This window comes from Ammospiza caudacuta, chromosome 3, assembly GCF_027887145.1.
Source record: "Ammospiza caudacuta isolate bAmmCau1 chromosome 3, bAmmCau1.pri, whole genome shotgun sequence".
Taxonomy (NCBI): domain Eukaryota; kingdom Metazoa; phylum Chordata; class Aves; order Passeriformes; family Passerellidae; genus Ammospiza; species Ammospiza caudacuta.
Window position 1 is genome coordinate 102,834,254 of NC_080595.1, and position 21,599 is coordinate 102,855,852.

A 21,599-nucleotide genomic window follows, 5' to 3' on the forward strand; every position below is an offset into this window, starting at 1 on the left:
TCAGCATGTTGTCCCATTTTTATGGAGATTCTAGGCTAGAAGGTACCACATGGATTCACTAAATGATGTTCATCTGTGTTTATCTGTCAATTCTTGTGTTGTAACTGGATAGTTAGCAGTGGGGGTTTGTGAAGCACATAGCAATTAGGGTTATAATTCAAGACTCCTAATAAGATCTATGGTTTATTGGGTAAGGAGAGAAATGGCCTTAGCAAAACAAGGGACTGATGTTACTGAGTATGATACTGGTGTCCTTGCACAGTTAGAAAAGAAGGGACTTTTTGCTCACTTGGAATGTTCTCCAGAATCTTTGTAGTAAGTGCATTTCTCCTTTATTTCTATGCCTTTTTAAGCGTGTTTTGAAATTTTCATTGGTATTCTTATTATTTCACATTGTAATTACAACTCAGGACTAAGATCAAATTACACCCTTCCTTTCTTTTAATCTGTGTATCCTATCTCTTTTGCTTATCATTAAAGTTGTATCTTTCCTTGTATAGAAAGCTACAACTTTCTTTCATCTTCTTCCTTGTAAAACACTTCTTGGCTGAATATAATTTGTTCTTCTGTGTAATTTAGGCTAATAATTCCCCTTGCCTAATTTGCAGCCCACATAGTGATGCAACTTCCCCTTGTTTTGTTCCCAGATAAGTATTGCCATGATTCTTTAATAAAATTATGTAGGACTCTGTTTACAAAAGAGTGCTTCTGTGGTATCTTACTGCTTTCACAGGAAGCTTAACAGCTTGCAGAACAGTAAGTGGCAAATGTTTAAAGCAACATTATGCCAACTTGAGGACAAACTGTTCCTCTCATGAATGTTTTCAGGCTTAAATGAGAGGAAAATCCCCCTTACAGAATGTGAATTCTTGGAGGCGGCGGGGAGTGACTGCCACTTCTTTGCCTTGCCAGCAGCTCTGATTCTCAAGCACCTCCCAAGGCTTTTTTAGATCAGCTGTAGTGTACTCCCAGCAGCAAGTAGTGATAAAGCTGTGACTGGCTTTGCTGAGGAGCAAAGATTCCTCTTCCATGGAGGAGGCAATAAGTCTTCCAGTCTGTCTCAGACAGAAAATATTGGGTTTTGCCCACAGATGCTGGAAAGGTACTGAGGGAGGAGACATGAAGCCATGGCAAAACTATTAATATTAGTAAGCAAAGACTGGCAGTGTATTTGCAAAAACAGTGAGACAGAACAATTCCAACTTAAACAGTGATGAGTCAGGCCGAAATATGTGGAAATTTGGGCTTGGATGAGAGTCATCCATTAAGAAGATTAGTGGATATTACTGAACTAACAGTAGTTTAACTAAAGAGAGAAAGGAGCCCTCTACAATCTCCTGAAAGGTGGTTGTAGTCAGGTGGGTGTTGGTGTCTGTCTGTCCAGGCAGCAACTGACAGAATGACAGGACACAGTCTTCAAGCTGCACCAAGGGGAATATAGGCTGGATATTAGGAAAAAGTTTTTTAACAAAAGAGAGATAAAGCACTGGAATTGTCTGTCCAGGGAGGTGATAGAGTCATCATCCCTGGATCTGTTTAAAAAAAAGACTGGTGCCATGGTTTAGTTGAGGGGTTAGGGCATGGGCTGGACTCGATAATCTTGAAGGTCTCTTCTAACTTAGTGATTCTGTGATTCTATGATTTCACAGAATTATATTGGAAAAGACTTCCAAGATCAAGGTGTCTAATCTTTTATGGATCACCACGTTGTCAACTAGGCTGTGGCACTAAGTACCACGTCCAGTCATTTTGTGAACAATTCCAGGGATGATGCCTCTACCACCTCCCTGGGCAGCCCATTCCATTGTTTAACAAGCCCTTCTGTGAAACAATTCCTCCTCATGTCCAGTTTGAACCTCCCCTGGTGGAACATGAGGCCATTTCCTCTTATCCTGTCACTGTCTGCCTGAGAGAAGAGGCCAGGCCCCACCTGGCTGCAACCTCCTTTCAGAGAGTGGTAGAGAGCTGCATGGTCACCCCTGAGCCTCCTCTTCTCCAGGTTAAACACTCCCAGCTCCTTCAGCTGCCTCTCATGAGACTCACTCTTTAGATGTTTCACCAGCTCTGTTGCCCTCCTCTGGCCTCAGCAGTGCTGAGTTCAGAGGGACAATCTGCCCTGGTCCTGCTGGCCACACTATTACTGGTACAGGCCAGGGTGTCATTGACCTTCTTGGGCACCTGGGCACACACTGGCTCATGTCACCTGCTGCTGACCTTCACCACCAGGTCCTGTCCCACTGGGCCCCATTCCAGTCACTCTGCCCCCAGTCTGTAGTGCTGCCTGGGGTTGTTCTAGCCAAAGTGTAGGACCTGGCACTTGGTCTTATTGAACCTCATTCCATTGGCCTCAGCCCATCTATACAGCTTGCCCAGATTTTAATACATTTTAACAGATTTTAATGTTCTCCGTATTAATCCTCTGAAGCAGTAAAACCAGCAAGCGGTCTCTGCCCATCATCACTATTCTTAATCCCTGGACTTCAACTTCACATCAAAGTATTCTGGTGGCTTTCTTTGACTCCTGGGTCCTCGATTCTTTGAAGGAGGCAGGGTGGGGGGAACTGTGTGGCCATTATCTGTAAGTAATCCAGGACTTTCAAGGGGGTGCCTGGGCTGATGGATTTCCGATGGGTGGTGTGCTGAAATCCAAAGCATAGAAAATGTGTTGTATGCTTTCTACTTTGTGGCCAGTCTTTAGGGTAAGGCACAACTTTGGATGCCCTAAAGATGACAGAGTGCTCAACTGATGCTGTGAATTTACCATGGGTAAGGTACATCAATTTGCAACTCATGTTTCTTGAAGGCCCAACTGTACCTGAAGACTTTGTGAAGTATGAATGAATTTCAGGCTGGGATGTCCCAGTCCTCCACCTCAGAAATATGGTCTAATAAGGGGAAAGAGAGAAATAGAATTAAAACCTCATCTGATGAAATCTGTGTTCTAATAAAAAAGCCGCCATTCTTCACTATAGGAAAGGATGTTTCCAGTAAATAATGAAAAATGTTATTTGTCCAGGAAGCTTCCTAGGAGACAAAGGAGAATAACAGCTTCTAGATCACAAGGCTCCTGAAGATATAGGTAGAATTCATTATGTAGCAAACCTTTATGTTCATAATAAAGGGAATTGTCATGTTTCAGTGTTTTTCATTAAAAAATAATTTTTCAATTAACCTACTAGATTTTGCAGAAATTTGTAATGAAAAGCTGTTTAAACAAAACTCTTCCTTCATCTGTGTGCATGGGCTTCAGCTATGTCTGATCAAGGGGGAAGAAGCATTTCCTGTGAGGACCCACAGCCAAGGCTGGGCTGCAGCCGGTGTGGAGAGGGATCACATTCTGGACCAGGTGCCCAGGTTGCCTTCAGGTGGAGGCAGGGGGAACTGAGGTGTTCCCAGGTTTCATCTGGCTGAAGATTTAGATGGGGTCAGTATGTGCTTTCAGACCTGCTCACTGGAACCTGTCCCACAGCTTAATCAGCCAGAAAGCACCACTTGGTGACTTGGCCATGACCTGCAAACTTGGTAGGCAAATTACCTTTGCAAACCACCAGCAGCAGCAAATTTTCTAAAGAAGGTACATTGACCAGAGATAGGCCAAGAAGAGTAATTTAAATGACAATAAAAAAATTTAAAAACATATATTTCAGTGCTCCAAAATTTTTACCTTCTCATAGAACTAAATATAATTGGGGGTGGGGGAGAGGAGGGATGTTTCCATTAAAAAGAACTATTTTTCTGCACTAATTTTATCTTCCGTCTTCAAACTTGACAAGCAAAATTGCTAAGCAGGTGAATTTCAGAGGCCAAATAAGAAGAAGTTGTAGGTTTTTTCAAAAATTATTTTAGTTATTTCAGTTTTTCATGCACATAGAAGCAAAGTGCTTCTATGAATCCCTTTGGGGAAGAAAGAACTAACTAGAAAATCCTCTTTGATATCCATGAAGCTTGGCTTGGGGGCATGGAGTTAGGCAAGGTTTTGAGGAATTTTTTGAAAAGTCTAAAATATACTTTAAATCATGTGGACATTCTTTACATGGAAATCCTGTTTTAGTAGAGAAAAGGGAAAGAGCATGAATGATGAAATATTTGCTTTGTATGTAAGAGGATGTACTGATCAATGTAAAGAAAATACTATTTTGTGATGTACGGTCCATTTTTCATGGGGATTTCAAGCAGAAATAATTGGGACTTTTTTAAGGTGATTAAGTTATGCCTGTATTGAGGAAAAGGAAACATCATAAGGAGGATACATGATGTGGTCTGTACTTCCCCTTACATCATTGACAGCAGTCAGTCTGTATTTATAAAAAGTAGACTGTACCAGTAAGTTAAAAAACTGGATTCAAGGCCTTGATTATGAGAAAATGAAGATTAAAGGGATAGTGGTTTTGATTGCAGTGCTAGACCTCTGTAAATTAATAACTGTCTGAAGCTTCATTAGGCACAAAAATGATGGAAACATTTTTGTTTAGTTGTTTTGTTCATTAAACGCCAACAGTATGATTTATTCTGATAGATAATTATTGTCTAAAAATTCTTCTTTCTTTATGGCAATTTTGCAATGGCTGCAACAACTTGTGCAACAAAATGAGGACAAATATGTTAGTAAAATAATTTTTTTTCCTTTGGTATCTTCTGTAAGCAGGATCCCATTCCTGAATGCTAGATTCACTTACACATGACATTAAAACTCTGAAGCAGGACTGCAGGAAACAGCAATTGTCTGAAGGCAGCAAAGGTCAGTAAGTTTTTGTGCTCTGCTGGTTTTTCCTCAGTTTATTAGAAGGAGTTGAAATTCATCTCCTGGCACAGTATTTTCCATATAAAATTATCATAAGCAAGTGTGCTACAATAATATTTTTCATGATAGTCTACTGCAATATATCACATATACTTTTATGATGTTCATGGAAAAGGAATTAATTTGTGGTATAGTATTATGATAGATAGTTAGCAGATGTTTTATTGTTTTTCAAACATAAAAATAATTACATCAATGCAAAAAAACTGGTGGCATTTTGACTAATTTTCAAATAATAAAAAACCTGCTTCCATGCATATGTTTATTTTCATAATAATAAAAATGAGAGCCATAATAAAAAGAAAATAACCCTGTACCTACACCATAAAGAGAGAATGTTTTTCTCAAGAAATGTTTCCACAAAACAACATAGATTGTCTGAAGGAGTCATAGTGAGCTCACTATGGATTTGATAAAGATGAGCAAAAGCAATTATTAATTGCCATTTCTTGAACAGATTAGTTAGAGGTGCCTCTTGTGAGCAGTAAGTTCCCTGTCCTATAAACTAATACAGCAATTAGATAGCGTAGACAATCAATATCAAACCACTTCTGATAAAATCTCTGATTTTAGTGGAGAAAAAGTATTTCAGTAGCTTTGGAAAGGAAGACTGCCATAAGAATCTACAGTACAGACAGAAGTACAGACCACATCACGTGTTGCCTTTCAAATTTTGCTATCACAGCTATTTGTTAGCTCCAGGCACAGGGTATCTGGTGCGAGCCATAACAAAGTCCCAGGGCTGTACATTGAAAAATTGTATTTCCTAAATATTTGTAAAAGAATTTCATACAAAAGCCTATCAGCCAAAAGTTTGTAACAGAATAATACTTCATATGTCTCAAATATTTCCCATGTTCCATATGGTAGCATTGAATCTCCTTGATTGTTTAAATATCTTCACAGGTTAATGACATCTAAGAAAATCTTACTTTTCATCACAATCCTGGAGTATTTGGTTCTATTATGTTCTCACTTTAGGTTTAGTTAGAGACTAAAATGAAGAACATCTCTCTGAATGCAGCCAAACACACACTGCAGCAAACCCAGAAGCAGAGGCTGAAGGTTTGGACACACAAAAATAGAAGTAGCTGTGGCTGCTGAATCACACAGTTCTATGAAGTGCAAACCTGAGGTCTGGATTGTATCATCCATAGACTAGAGCAGAATGATTAACTTCCTCAGGACAATGCAAAAAAGATTACAGGTTTTTTTGATCAGTGATGTGTTGGAAAAGATGCTTTTAAGCAGGCATTAAACATAAATATCAGCAAATATCAGATTTTCTTCCTTTGTCAAGAAAAGAGAAAAAAGCTTGTATTTCCAATACTTGGAGACATGGGCTGTCAGGGACAGAAACATAGTATTCTTCAGGGAGGTCATTCCAGCTCTAAATGCTCATTTTAACTGTAAAGAATGGAGCTGATACAGGCTAAGTAAGCAAAACTGCAGTTTCTTCTCTGAAAATTCATGTGGAAGTTAAAGTACACTGAGAAGAGATTTTTGTTTCATTTGTTCTCTGCTGTCATGCCATTGCCTGGTAACATTTTCACATAATGTAGGCTGACACTTGGAAGCAGAATTAGTAGGAGGATTGATTTTGTTCCCTTGAAGAGTTTATTTGCTTTACAGCAAAATACTGAATGCTTCAGGTGTGAGCTCAACCTCATCAATTTCCAATCTCAAACTTTTATGTTTAAAATTATGGTGATTTTATGTTGAATGTTACTTTTATGTCTTGTGAGAACTGCAGCTCAGCTGCTTGTATCACTTTTTTTTGCAATTTTCAGTGCAAATGCAACATCCCACATGAAAAATTATCATATTTAATAGTTTAGTAGAAACAGCTTTTGTCTGGAAAGAGACCAACCAACATATTGAAACTTTTCTCATGTTATTGTGTATTGTTCAAGCCTGGGATGCACAAGAAGTGCTTCTGCTAGCCACCTGCAAAGCTGTGGGAAAAGGCACTCAAAATTCACCTAATTTTGATGTTATCTGTTCATAAAAACTCACATGTAATAAAAAAAAACCTGCAAAAAATATAGTTAAGGATGAAAGATCAAGCTGCACAGAAGCTAGGGAGCACCACAACCAAGAGTTGCCCCTGAAACCTTCATCTAACTACCATGGGAATTAATTTTCTGCATTAAATCTTAAAGGCAAAAAATAAGGGGGAAGAATAGTATATGATTACTTAATTAAAGAATGTATTGAAATACAAGTGCACAAGGAACAGAATAAAGGTTGACAGGAAATAATTTATCTGATGTTTCCTATCTTCCAGTGTCAAGCCTCAGTTCTTCAACCTGCATTCCCCCATGGTTGGTCACACACCAGCTGCAGTGCCATAGTTGTATGGCTGAATTGGTAAATGATAGCAAAAGAACTTCCAACCTAAGTGATATTATATTCACATTTTAGTTTTGTAGTTGGTTACTTTATTGATTTCAAAAGGTGACTGAAAGCTTTAGTTTGACTGAAATCTGCTTTTACATGACAATTTAAGAACCTCGGTCATATTAGAACCCTCTCGTTTATCAGATTGCTGATATCAAAGCTTCCTGTAGGTCACCTTTGGACAATAAGGGTCTCTTATTTTTTTGTGGGAATATCAGTCCAGGTGCTAATGCTTAAATGCCCTGATGAAGGAGAAAGAGTAACAGAGTGGTTCCTCTACGGAATAAATTTGTGCTCTGTGCTGTGTGGCACTTCTTGATTGAAGGTGGATAGCTGTGGCCACCTTCCAAAGCATGGGTGGAGAGATTTGCCTATTTTAGCACATGTTTTTAACTTCAACTCCTCATGGAGATGGGAGGTCCTTGAGCCTGCTGCATGTTGTGCAAGGAAGGTTGGTGCTGCTGTGGTGCTGAAAGCAGGCTGTTCTTTGGGGTGCAGTGGGGTGCTTCTCATTCCTAGGCATGTAAAATGTCATGGCCTATAGGATATGGCTCAGCTCCTTTTCTCTACGATTCGGTGATGACCTACATTAACATATATGTGTGTTAGTTGTTTTAGTATTGCCAAATATCAAAGATTTGGTGGAAAGTTGCTGCCATAAGAACTTCTAAGAGGATATGCAATACTGTTTTGTAAGAGCTGTGGAGCCACAATCAGCAGCTGTATCTCACTGATGAAACAATCACAGAGGGGTAACTGAAATAGCTAAGAAAATTTATCAGAAAAAGAACACCTTGGAACTACAGCTATTTCTCTAAGTTCTCTCAAGATGCTCTGGTGCGGTCATATGAAAATGACTCCTCAGCTCTCCATATGGACAATGAGTCATTCTAATGTCAAATGCCCAAAGCCTGAGGAAATTGCAGGTTTGTTGTTGCTGAGTCATAATGGCATGTACATCTTGCAAGCTTCAGCTGGCATGCAGGAAAGAGTAATATATACCACTTGCTTCTCAAATCTTTTCTTGTCTCAGCCTATTGGGAGGATTGTCTGCTTCGGAGAGGTCGTAGAGAATAATGTTAGGAGTGTCCTCAGATGATGCTTATTTCCTGTTTGCTACTTGAGCTACTAATTAAAATGGAATGCTAAGAGGAGTGTAAATGAGTATTATATAGAATGGGTCATTAATGACCTTTTACACTAGTCTGGCATTTCTACTGAAAGATCATTTCCCCTGCTGCAACAGTGGAAGGAGATGCAGCAGGGTGAGAGCTCTGTCTGTCTGTTGCACATGTGTGAGCACCACCACTCACTATGCACCACTGAAAACAGCTTCCATTCCCATTATACAATACCAATTTTAATTGTTTATACCTTTCTGAAGCACTGAGTTTAAGTCAAAATGTTTCATATCTTTCCTGTGTTTCTGGATGAATTCCGGAATATTTCAGTCAAATAATTCAGCTCCTTCAATAAATGAGCCTAAGAAAAAGGTGCCACTTTACTCATGATAATACTTTGAGATCTGTTCTGTAAAGTTCTCCAGCACTATTCTGCAGGTATTTTAAATTTGGCAAAGAGATAGATCTCATGTCAAAAATAAGCCTTCCTGGAGTTGCCTACATGATAGGTTAGCAAAAGCCCAGTATGTTCTCAATTTCCTGAACTGGGACGAACCTGGCCAAACAGCATGAGAAAGGCAATTTTCTTTTGATACAAAGGCTCATCCCAGGCCTCCGGTGATGGTAAAGGACCTAGAAACAGGGCAGTGGGCAGGACTTTTAGACTTGCTAATGTGGGGAAGGAGTTATGCTTGTGTCTTCACAGGTCGCCACATTAAATTTGTTTGCATCGTCCTGATTGGCAAAGGCACTGTGAGTGTCTTACCCCCTACTGGACAGCACAAATGCATGGATCACCCTTGCAAATGCTACACACACTGATACTGTGTGCAGCTCTGTGGCAACCCCTGGGGATCCCTTTCACACGTGGTTCATAGGGGTACCCACTGGCGAGGAGCGTTTTGGTAAGCTGTGCAATGTGAAATTGCCTGGCCCCAAGGATATTGCAGCCCAGGTGGTGGTGCCAGGACCCCTGGTGAAAGAACACAGGATGGGATGAGACATGGTACAAACATCTGAGAAGAACGCACAACTTTCCAGCTTTGCTCTCGCAGCCACAAGAACTAGATACGCTAGGGGCTTTGCAGGCCTTGCTATGCTTTTACATTGAGGATACATTTGATGTTCTTATGAACAGTGTTAACTTTGATGTCTCTCCTAAAGGTATTTTCAGCAATACTTCCTTGTGGTATAATCAAATCTTGGAAAGTCCCATGGCATCAGTGCTATTGCTCTCCCCTTGTTCTTAAGACTTGTTCTTAATGTGTAGGGAGTGTATCTGGAAAGGCATACCAGGCAAAGCTGCTGCTCTATTGGCCAACTGACCTTGTTTCATCCAAATCAGACAGCTCTAACAGCTGCAATTCAGCACTGGGCCAGGTGCAGCACATGGGTTCTCAGAGAGAAGTGGGATCCGACAGTGACTTTCTGGAACACTGCAGAGTGCATCTTAGGCAGCTTGATACCAGCAACTGGTACTGCTCACACTTTGTCTCCATTAAACAAGCTCAGCTGTGGCTTGCAGAGGAAGCTAACACCACTAGTGCCACTCTTTCAGCAATGCCAATTGATGTTAAATCGGTGCAACACGCAACACTGCAAACAAGGCAGCCATTGATTTCTTACTGCTGGCTCATGGCCATGGGTGCGAAGATTTTGATGGCATGTGCTGCATGAACTTAAGTGACCATCCAAAGTCCATTCATAAGAGTTTCAGCAATCTTAAGCAGCTCACTAAACTGCCACTGGAACACAATGAAGGTGATTGGTGGGGGTGTCTTCACGGCTCGACAGCCTCAGCTTCAAGGCATGGCTTAAACACTTAGTAATGTATAGCATAGTTTTCCTCTGTGTGTTCTTAATGATTGTGAGATACACCCCATGTATTATATCTTGTGTGCAGCAAATGATCAATAGCTGTCTTGATAAGATAATGGCTTTACCGGCGCAGACAGTTTTAGCTGTGCAACACATAAACAAAGAAGAGGGAATTGTTACCCATAGGTAAGGCTTTATAAAAGGAAGGCCTTGCAACATGGCTCCATGTTACTTCTGCTATGGGAGAGTGACTGAGCTGGGACAGCGGTAGAGAGACATGAGAGATGTGAGAGACCTGCTGTGTGACAGCCACATGTCCACACCCTGGGGCATGGTGATTGACTGACTTGGGCCTGTTGTGTTGTGTTAGCTGGTGATAACCAGCTAACTGCTTAAAAAAGGCCAGGTTTTTGGCAAAAAAGAGCAGAACTTTGTACCTGCCTGGGGTCCCTATGTTGCCCATTACTGCAACACCTTCCTTCCTGCCGGTGAAAATCCTCCCAATGTTTTTTGAGGTCATAATGATTATGTCAATTAGAATTCATACAGGTTCAGGAAAGTTGTGAGCAAGCTGTAGCTTTAAGCTTTTTAGAAATGTTCTGCAAAAAAAATTTGCAAGTTTCATTGTTATTTTAAGCCATTGCTTTACCCTTGGCTGATCAGGTGTAACACATGTACTTTTCTCACAGAATAAACATGCTTCTGTCACTGACTTTGGGTGAACTCAGAAAATCTTTCCACGTCTTGGAACACTTTTAACCCTATCCTGGCTTTCAGTGCCTAGAAGGGGAACCAACCTAGAGTAGTGCTTATCTGAGAAAAAGAAAGAATTGCAGAGCACTTCTGTCCATGCAGTTTGCCTTGGAGTCTTCACTGCAATGCAGGTCAGGCTCTTCTTTGCTGTTTTTGTAATGACTTTTGCCTCAGGCTCCTACATCTAGAGTTCTTATGCTCAACCTGCTATATGGATCACTAGAAAAAAAAAAAGTCTTCTAAATTGCACCAAAACAGTAGCGAAGAAGTGGAGATTTGGCACCTTCTCATTTAAGCAGATAGGGAATCTTTCCTCATTACTTCTCTGGATTATATTTGTAAGGTCAGGAACTTGTTGAAGATGAAAGTATCTAGGAAAAGCATTCATCATTAGAAATAGCTACAGGGTAAAGGGAGTTATTTATGAGTGGAAATTTGAACCATTGGGCTGAATATGGGAAAGAAAACTTGCCTATGGCACTGCAAGTAATTTGCTTAGAGAAGACATGTTAGGTCTGGCCTGATAAGGCAGCGAGGAAAATCAGTCAGAAATTACATCTACACTATGTCTTTATTTAACAATCTATGCCAATTTTGTTTAGCTTATTACAAAAAGCTTACAGAGATTCAAAATGCACTAAGTGATGACCTCTGGACTATGACACAGAGGGGGAAGTCCCCCACTGCTCTTATCAGAGTATCAGGAAATGATCTGGCGACCAAATTCTTTCAAAGAGCCATGGCAGAGCTCATAGGAGCCACACATTTGATAGCCTTTTATGTGCTACACCATCTCCTCCTCACACACACTGGACTGTTGGATTAAATGCAAATGAGTACATAAATACTGCCAAGAACAGCTCTTGAATCCTCAGGCTGATTGGAACTGCCTCATTCATGCTCTTATGTCTAATAGCTTGTGCCTTCCAAAATCGGTTTGACATATTTAAACCACTTATTATAAGTGATCCCTGTCCTGTTCTGAGCCCTGAATGCCACCTGGCACATGAGCATGTACAAAACACAGTCCTTTATGGGCCAGGAAGGATGATGGAGCACGAGTGCACTACTAGAGGGTTTGGGTGTGCCTTCAATCCATTCGTCTGTCGTGCACATGGAAGTTTCCATACCATTGTTGGAATACTTGTTATAGTTTAAATCATCCTTATTTAAAAGATTAAAAGAACAGTAAGGACAATATATAAATCTATTTGCATGGCCTTGACCTAGTGGTCTTTCAGTGGTTAGGGTAGAAACACTAAATGTGTGTATTAGGAGGCATCAGAGGCAGTACATTCAGCTTTACTTTGTCCAGTTCCTACCTCCACTAGGTAATGAGTATTTCATTCAGTGGTTCAGTCTTAGAATGTTTGCCTGAAGCACTAGGACAAATGCTAAATGACATTTGTGAGATCCACTTCTATTACCTGGCTCAAGTAAATGTGCAAAATTGCAGCAAGAAGGAACTCTCAGTATATTCCCTACTGCAGTATGTGCTGCTGCATGTGTTGACTGCTTTTAGCTAGCATGGTTGGTTTTTTATAGCCAAGCCTCTTTTGTACAGCTGCAGATACAGTCCCAGTAACAGAACCTATGGAACAAGCCTCTGATTCTTTCCTCTGCCTTCTAGGTATGGACTGTATTATCACCCCAATAAGTGTGTAAGAAATACACTGGTTTGTGGGGGCAAATCTGTTTTCTAGGACTACTGTGCTCTATTGAAAACACATCCAGATTACTTGTAACTTGGATAAATGCCATGCATTAGTCACCTACGCAATACCATTCTCCAATTCTACAGGGTAAAGGGTGAAAACCTTGGTGACACCAATGTATTTTTTTAGAGCAATAGAAAATGCATACTCAATTACTTTGCAATGTTTTCTAACTTTTATCACTGTTATTTGAGACCAGTTCTTGGTTTTGTTTTTAATAAATAGATCAGTCATCCTTAATTCATCTCTGAAGCAGCAATATGTGCAAGAAAACAGTGTGTGAACATCCTGTAATTAGTCCAGGCTTACGTACATACTGTATTATACATAGATTTAATAATAATAAAATATGATAATTATACATATACAGTAATATATGATAGACTTAATAACAATGTCATGGCTGGGTATCCAGGGCCTTCCGTACTTTAGCATTCTTTTTACCTTAATCACCTACCCAAAGTCATAACTTTGAATTGTCATTGGTTTTTTGAGTTAACATAAACAGAGTGGAGGGATAGTCATCACAGGCTGTTTGGGTCACCTGTCTCTGTGAACCTCAGTAAATGGCATGAGTTCATACTGGGGTGAAATTTGGTATCAGAGGATCACCAACAATAAGAGCAGTGAGGTATGTGGATGAAAATTTCAAATAACATCTATTTGCCTTTATAAATTTGATTCTTGCTACTCAGGCCATGACAAAGAGGTTACTTAAACTGATTTAATGAGTTCCTAGTATGTTACCCTAGAGATGGAACAAAGAAAGAGAAAGTCACTTCTCTTTTGAGATCCTAAAATATTTAGGCAGTTCACACCCACCTGTTTCTATCTGATTGACGGTATGTAATTTTCCAAATTTGGTAAAGCTAAACATTGAGTTTTAAAGTTAAGCTACTAGAAGAATTCTTCTCAAGACCAGGAGCCCTACTGTAATGAATCTTGTAAGAATTTATTTCTAATGAGATTTTCAACTGTGATGGCAAGTTAATGGCATGATAACAGGACTACAGCCACCTGGAACACTGTTACAGAGGGTTGAAATACATCAAAGAGAAAACATTCAGCAGAAATATGTTTAAGAATATCAAAAGGGTTTGGTTTTTATTTATTTTCCTGAAGAGACAGTAAACATTCTTACTTATTTTCATTTGTTTTGGGACACCACCTAAAGACACTGGATATCCATGCCTAAGTCCATGCCTAGCCTGACACAGAGATGATTTGAGAAGAGTCTGATCTTAATTGAATTTGATGTTGGTTGCTCTCACCACTGGCCCTCTCCTTCATTCCATTTCTAATCGTACTAACTTCATTTTAATGCAAGGAGAACCACACTACAAAATAGTGATGAATGTTGCAAAGTGGAATTGGCAATTCTCAACTATTTTTAGAAATTCCTCCACTGATAAGTGAAGAATGAAAAGGTACCGCAAATTATCATAACCCAGTTAAATAACTTGAATCATAAAGAGGTTTTCACTATTGTTTTTCTGGGAACAAAACCTGTTTAGAGATGAAGAGTGAATTGTGGGCTTCCTAATAAGCCTATTACAGAGCAAGATTTATGGCTAAATCCATCTGCATTCCTGCTTTCCTGCTAGCTATTCCTTGCACCTTTTCTTCAACAAAGGAGATTTCTTTTACACAAAATCTGAGTACTTTTTCTTGTCTAAATAATGTCAGATGTTCCTCTGAGTTGCAATCCAAGCATTAACTTTATCAAGGTATTTCGTACTCGAATTAACATAATTTCTGAATTAATGTTTTTAAGCTTTTTTACATAAACAATAAATTTGTGAGGATGGTGCCACCTAATGTAAGTAAAGAACATGGCAGCTACTTTTAGTTTGATGCTGTTAAATTACCAGCAGGAACTGAAAGATTAGGAATTTAGTACTCCCTTCTGTTTCCTCTCACACTACCTTGCTTTCGAGGCTTCCTTGAAAACATGATATAAATGTGTATTTTAAATGAAAGTAGAGATTCCTAATTTTACCCCACTGCATCTATTCTATGCTAATTTGAAACCTGACTGACAGAAAAGATGGATAGAAAACAACCTCAATATAAAGAATACAATTTTTACCAGGACAGAGATTAAAGCTGTTTCTCCCTCTGTCCGGAAGAATCTTTCACTAGTTATAGAGATTTAAGCTTATACTTCTCTTTATCTGACCCAATGATTTTTTAATCAGCTTACATCAAGCAGAGCAATTTTAACAAGGAGGACTAAACATCTTTGTCATCTATTCATTTAGCAACAGCAGTTGTTTAGAATAGAATAGAATAGAATAGAATAGAATAGAATAGAATAGAATAGAATAGAATAGAATAGAATAGAATAGAATAGAATAGAATAGATCTAGCTGGAAGTGATGTACAATCCAACTGATCCAACTGATTGATTACTTCAGGACTGACCAAAAGTTACAGCATATTATCCAGGCCATTGCCCAAATGCCTCTTAAGCATTGACAGTGTAGGAACATAAAACATATTTAGGAAGCCTATTCAGTGTTTGATTCCCTCTTGGCAGAGAAATGCTTCCTACTTTTGAACCTCACATTTTTTAATATATATCAAATACAGATTTGAATCTGTATTTTTGAATATATATAAAATACAGATTTGAATCACTAAGCATTTGAACATAGTTATTAAGGGTGTCAGTAAAGGGGGCAGAATTACATGTCTAAATCCATTCAGGCATAAATTGATTTCAAATCATATCTATTGTACCCTAGATAACTGCACTTTATTGAATTAAAAAGGAGTATGCTCCACTTGTGAACACAAATAATCTACTAAGGAAAAAGGAATATGAATACAAGTAAGCCAGAATGTTCTATGCCTGCAGATGTCATAAAGGAGAATTTACTCTCAGAGTGGACAGATTTACTGAGGAAATCAAAATAAAGGATCTGGAACTATGGTGTCAAAGCACAAATACATTGAAACATCTAGGTAATTAGGTTATAAATCTTATATCAAATTTTAATCATCAGAAGTGCCAAAGTTTAAATTAAGCATAACACCCAGTGCAGCTATAGAATGCTAAAAGTTATTGCAAAGAAAACCTTAAAGATAACTTCCTCTAGATTCCAGGTGTTACCTGAAAGTTAGTGGATATAAAGAGCTTTTTACAAGCAGATATATTATGTGGGCAAACGTGTTTTGTTTTTTTTTTTTTTTTGTTTGATTTCTTCAATTTTGCCAATTTATAAGTGCAAATAATGTAGCAGATGCTATTAATTTATCATTATTTATCTCAAAAATATGTACTTTTTGGACATATAATTTGGAAAAATTTGGATTGTAGAATAAATGGCATTGAATATTGTTAGTATACTCAGAGTGCATACTAAATATCATCATTTTAACATAGTGCTTTCAGTGATTTGCATAATTGAGTACTAAGAAAGTGCTGATGGTTCCTCAGGAAAAATACTTGATAAATCATCTGCCATGCAGGCTATGTTTGCACTATGGGTCAGTCTGATCCTGTTGTACTTGAGGGATGCTTCTCCCTTTACTTTTTCTTTCTAATGAGATTTTCAACTGTGACGGCAAGTTAACAGCATGGAAATAGGACTATAGCCACCTGAAGCACTGTTACAAAGGGTTGAAATGTGTCAAAGAGAAAAACATTTAGCAGAAATATGTTCAAGAATATATGAAAGGTTTCTTATTAATTTTTATTTCCCTTAAGAGACAGTAAACATTCTTACTTATTTCCATTTGTTTGGAGGCACCACATACAGACACTGGATATTCATGCCTAAGTTCATGCCTTGCCATGGAGCATCTCTCACTGTAGTGTTAATACACTTTAATGGCAGCTGGCCATCTGCTTTAAAGTGGGACAATTTGGAAGCTGTGTGGAAGCACATCTGAACTCTCATCTTAAGTTTAAGTAAAAGGCCAAGTCTATTAAGTGACATTTTCTTCCTCTTTTTCCAGCAAGCAGGGGTAATCCTGGAAAAATCAAAGTGATTGAGGTGTGTGATGGACATTGTGCTGTGTTTACCTGGAGGATATGCAAGGCATGTGAACAAAGGCCATAAGATGCCATGAATTTTCTCCAACCTTCTGCTAAAATGGCGTTGGTAGGTGTAATGCCAAAAAGCTCTTTTGATTTATTAAAAAAAATATGGATGTTGATACCAATATCCAACTGTGATGGACAAAGACTCTCTAACAGTTTAAAATTAGAAAGTGTATGTTTATTGTGATGCTCCCAAATACACACCACCATTTACTGGTGATTAGAGAGCCCTTTTATCTATACAAGTATTGAATACCCAAAATACAAATACACATTCATAACTTTGGTGTCACCGACATATTTTCATAAAAATCCTCTCTTTAGGATTTTTTCCTCTTCTGGGAAGCTGAGGCCCCTGAAGAAGAATGTAAACAATGGTTATCTGCTGCTGTGGAATGCAACAGGTGCATCAGTGATTGGCCTTCTGTGAGTGTTTGGATTTACTGACCACTCACAGGAGAAGTTTCTTGCTTTCTGCCTGGACACAGAAATTTGTTGATTCGATTCCTTTTCTATTCTTAGCTTAGCAAGCTTCTGAACTTTTCTCTCTATTCCTATTAGCATAGTAATAATGTAATACATATCATAAATTAATAAATCCAGCCTTCTGATCATGGAGTCAAGATTCTCGTCTCTCTCTCTCACCCTGAGGAACCCTTGCAAAGCCATGTAACACTTTGGTACATCCCATTCTCTGCTTCGTATGGTAATTAGTTCAAAAGCTATTAAGCATGCACAGTTTGTTCCTTGAAATGGGTCAGTGGTCCCTTTCATGGGAAGGGGTCCCAAAATGAGGAAGTAAGTGAAGTATTCCTCGTTCTGACCTTTCTACCTTCTCAATGCAAATATGGCAAATGAACCCTTGGTAGAACTCCTACTCCCTGTCTTCAACTGGTTTCAGAACAGAGGAGGCCTACAATTGTCTTATGTTCCTAAAAGCTACTTATCAGTTTCTATATTCTTCATTATAAACCCTGCTAACCAAATATTGTGTTGACAATCAATCAGTTATTAGTTACCTACTAACTCTTAACTTCACCAAGGCCTACCCATTTATTTTAATTAACTCCAATAAAGCTTATCTCTAACTAAAACCTTAGTTCCTCTAAAATCTCTAAATTCCTTAAAGTTTATGTCTCACTTGAAGACTGACTGTACATGGAAAAAGAAACCTGTGGAGGGTGGTAGCAAGTAACAAGAGGCAACAAGAGTCACATGATGAAGCACGGAGGAGGAAGGTGTATTGGGTAGGACTCGGAACACAGGAATTCTTCTTCTATTCAAGGTCTTGTTTTGGTTCCAATTCAATGTGAGCACCATTTGTGCCTACCTTTTGAGAATGTAAAAAGAGAAAACCATATGAGGAAAATTTAAGAGGACCTAGGAGAAACATAGCTACAGTAAATGAGATTGCAATACAAATCTAAGCCCTAACAATGTGTTTTACTAGATGGCAATATGGAATTTAATTAGGTGAACTATTTTGTAAATCTTGATGCTGAATAATATATCAGCTGTAAAAAAAATGCAAGGAAAAAGGCCTGTGAATAGAAGCTAAAGTGTTGTTTGGTAATGATGGCAAGGCACAGGGTTGGAGGTAAAAGAATAAATGTATCCTGTTGTTGAAGGAACACATTAGGTTAGATTTACTTGAAGGGATTTCACTGTTCGAATTCTGCATTTGGCTTTGTAATACTAGGCTTTGGATATTAGCACAGAATTTAATAAGTTTATGATGATGTGGGAGAGACTTAGTGAGCACCTCCTTTTGCCAGCCTTGGAACTGGAGAGTTAAAGAGTCTTTTTTATAAAAACTCCTGCAACAAGTCCGCCAAAACTCATTGTAACCTGTATATCCTACAGCATTGTATTCTGTATCCATACTGTAACCTGTGTATCCGTACAGTAGTGCTGGCACCAGTCTACATTATAAGAATGTTAAACAGCTTTAGAAGTCTCTTTATCCTGAAATGGGAGAAAACATTTTTTAGCAACTGAATGTAACCTGCACTAGTTCGGAGAAAAAATATTTTCCTGGTGGAAGCTCCAAAGCCTGATTCTTTGCTGTTTAAAATGATGTTAATTCATATCTAGAAATTTTCCCCCCTTGGAGAACAAAATTAAATGGGAGGAGAGTACAAGCAGTGATAATTCTATAATTTTTTTTTAAATACATGAAAAACCCACTCTTTTGTTAGTAGCTGGAATCAGAATTGGTTTGAAGCCACAACGATGCTGATGTCTGTCTGAAGGCTCCCATCACCTCACCAGCAGATCGCTCCCCTGAGCTGGCTGTTGTTCACCACAGTAGCTGTCACCAGAGAAATTGGTTCTCTTTTTTAGATGCTGAAGAGCTACTCATGGGATAAAGAGCAGTTTGCACTTTCTCATTAGCACTTATTCATCATAGACAGTGCATACAAAGTATCTATAGTTAAAGTATTAAGTAACCCCTTTGGTGACATTTGTTCTGTATTATATTTCTGAAGTGTCTAGATTTTTATATTGGTATTTGATAAACTACGTTTGAAGCCCTGTATATTTAAATTAAACAATTATCCAGACTCATGGTATCAGTTCTACATTCTAAAATAAAGGGATTATTTTGTATAAATCTTTGCTTCTCCTCCAGAAAACACCTTTTTGAGCTGTTCTTCTCAGACTCCCTTTCCTGTGATGACACAAAGAATATATATGAATATGAAAATATTAGTCTGCACCATACATGCCCTTGAGAAATTTGGTTTACTTTTAATGATGTTAAAAACTGCTTTGTAGTCAGTATAGCTGGAAAAAGAACATTTTTAGCATATTTATGCTAATGTCAAATTGAAACCATCTCAAGGCCTCTCACACCTACCTGAAAGGTTTAAGGACTGGAGAAGGTTCCTCTCTAATGAATTGGAAAAGGAGGAGAGGATGAAAGATGGGACAAGCTTTTTAGGACAAGCCTAAGAGGCAGGTCTGCTCCAGCCCATCTCATCTGTCTCCCAGGAAACAAGGGGTGGCTGAGCATGGCATGGCTGTTTCTCACAGCTGTGTTCCTGATCAAGAGGTAAATATTGCTCCCTACTTTTTCACCCTTTCTTACTGTGACCAATGCTAAACTGGGTTTTCAGGAATTTGGAATTCACTACTTATAGTGTCTCTTATGCACAATTCAATGATAAATGTAAAATAAACATGATTCCATTAAATTTATTTTCCCTTTTCTCTATTGTCAGAATACTTCTCCCTCAGAGGATGCCTTCCTCTGTAGGTTTTTTTTTGGGGAGGGTTTTCTTTGTTTTGGAAAGACTGCAAGACTGCAGAGAGGTTTGTTTTAGGAAGAAAACTCCCATATCCATTTGAAAGCAGGTTTTTACAAAAGCTTAGTTACAGAAACTGCCTTTCTGAATGTATTTATAAATAATAAATGTATTTATTATATTTTTTAATAAACCCCTGGATTTTTCTCATGAGATAATAGTGATTTGTCTTATCTTATTTCCCAAAGGTGGGAAGATGATGATTGTTACTGACCAAACAATGCTCTTTGCACTAATCTGTGTGTTGTGGTAGATCTGAAATAAGCTTCTATCAGTTTCTGGATCTGATTCTCAGATTCTCCAATCATGACAGTTTCTCTGAAACCAGCAGCACCTTGCAGGCAGATCTTGGCAGAGAACTCCCTCCGTCTCCTCTTTCAGTCTATCCACAAAGCAAAACAAAACAACACTTTTTTAAGAGGATGTAATAAATACTTGAGATGGAAATAGTTGATTCTTTCAACATTAATGAAAGGATTGTTTCTTTCTAATGATGTTCACAAGATTGGCGCCTCAATTACACTGTTTAAAGCAGAGGTTTCTCTTTCTTGTCTTTAGGATCTGTTTAGCAGAACAGAGTAGAACTGACTGTGAAGTGTGCCAGAGATGTTTTGTACTTGCAAGAATGTAATGAAGTTAATTAAAAATATGTATAAATTAATCAGATGTACACTCACATAATAATTTATTCTGGATAACTTCTGTGGTAGTTATCAGGCTTGATCTGCCACTTGAATCAGAACTTGTCTCAGTTTATTCAGGGTAGTTTACACACAAATTCTGAATACCTCCCAGGATGGATATCCCACAGCCTGTCTGGGCAACCTGTGCCAGTGTTTGACCACTGTTGTTGTGAAGAACATTTTTATTACTCTGAAAAATGAGATTTTTAACCTGAAGTGTGTCTTTTTTAAATTAAGAACTGAGGTTGTTCCTGCTTGCATTCAAAACGGTAAAAATGGGAAGCCAGAAGAATTGTTGCTGTCTGGCCTCTGCCTCTCGGACAATTTGGTGTGAGTGGTCCTTCCTGCTCAGAAGTGTCCTTTTGACACAGCTCATCCTAGCAGGCTCACAAGCATCTCTGCCATGGCAGCCTGTAGGTCTATGACAGCTGTACATTGCCTAGAAAAGGAACTGTGCAATTGTGCCTACTGCTGTGTGGTGGAAGTCTGAGGCAAACATTTTTGAAAGAACTACTCTGAAAGCAAAATGCTGATTTCCCTGCTATTTGACCTGTAGGAGCCTGATCCTATTGAATGATTTGAGTGTTGAGTTTTTTTAATGGCTGGCTGACAAAAGGTTAAGACATAAATAAGCCCATTTCTTGAATAGTAGTTGTTCCTGTTGTTGCCTGCTCTGGTCTGTGACAAGTGGGGCAGTTCAGAATGGGGTAGTTCCAGAAATTGCATAGATGGAGTCACAAATGTGGGATCTCTGGCCTACAAGAAAAGGAAATATTTTCAGAATCCCAGGTTGGGACTTGGGCACTTATATTTATGCATTGGACTGGTGATGCCCAAGATTTTTCTGAATTATAGCTCCTAATGCATAGTCATTATTTTGGGTAACAGAGTTGTTCTTTGTTTTTATTTTTTAGTACTAAAAGAATGCCAAACCTGAGTTTTCACATGGTTA

General features: G+C 38.6%; 1 protein-coding gene across 1 annotated transcript in view; it reads left to right on the forward strand.

The window, feature by feature from the left end:
- The window catches only part of LGSN (lengsin, lens protein with glutamine synthetase domain), a 60,130-nt gene that overhangs the window by 16,604 nt on the left and 21,927 nt on the right, over nt 1–21,599 (forward strand). The gene's annotated exons all lie outside the window — the stretch shown is intronic.